Source organism: Ipomoea triloba, chromosome 16 (genome assembly GCF_003576645.1).
Source record: "Ipomoea triloba cultivar NCNSP0323 chromosome 16, ASM357664v1".
Classification (NCBI taxonomy): Eukaryota; Viridiplantae; Streptophyta; class Magnoliopsida; order Solanales; family Convolvulaceae; genus Ipomoea; species Ipomoea triloba.
In genome coordinates this window covers 10,223,471-10,224,159 of record NC_044931.1, presented here as the reverse complement: position 1 = coordinate 10,224,159, position 689 = coordinate 10,223,471, and positions in this window count along the sequence as shown.

Here is a 689-nt window from a genome sequence, read left to right as displayed (position 1 = left end):
ATGAGACTTAGGTTATCTCAACCTAACTCAATCAAAGGCAGAAAGACTGCCGGACTCATAAGGATCCGAAGATCGAAATGAGACTTAGCTTATCTCAGCCTAACTCACTCAAAGGCAGACAGACTGCCGGACTCATAAGGATCCGAAGATCGAAATGAGACTTAGGTTATCTCAACCTAACTCACTCAAAGGCAGACAGACTGCCGGACTCATAAGGATCCGAAGATCGAAATGAGACTTAGGTTATCTCAACCTAACTCAATCAAAGGCAGAAAGACTGCCAGACTCATAAGGATCCGAAGATCGAAATGAGACTTAGCTTATCTCAGCCTAACTCACTCAAAGGCAGACAGACTGCCGGACTCATAAGGATCCGAAGATCGCAATGAGACTTAGGTTATCTCAACCTAACTCAATCAAAGGCAGAAAGACTGCCAGACTCATAAGGATCCGAAGATCGAAATGAGACTTAGGTTATCTCAACCTAACTCACTCAAAGGCAGACAGACTGCCGGACTCATAAGGATCCGAGGATAGAAATGAGACTTAGGTTATCTCAACCTAACTCACTCTAAGGCAGACAGACTGCCGAACTCATAAGTATCCGAAGATCGAAATGAGACTTAGGTTATCTCAACCTAACTCACTCAAAGGCAGGCAGACTGCCGGACTCATAAGGATCCGAGGAT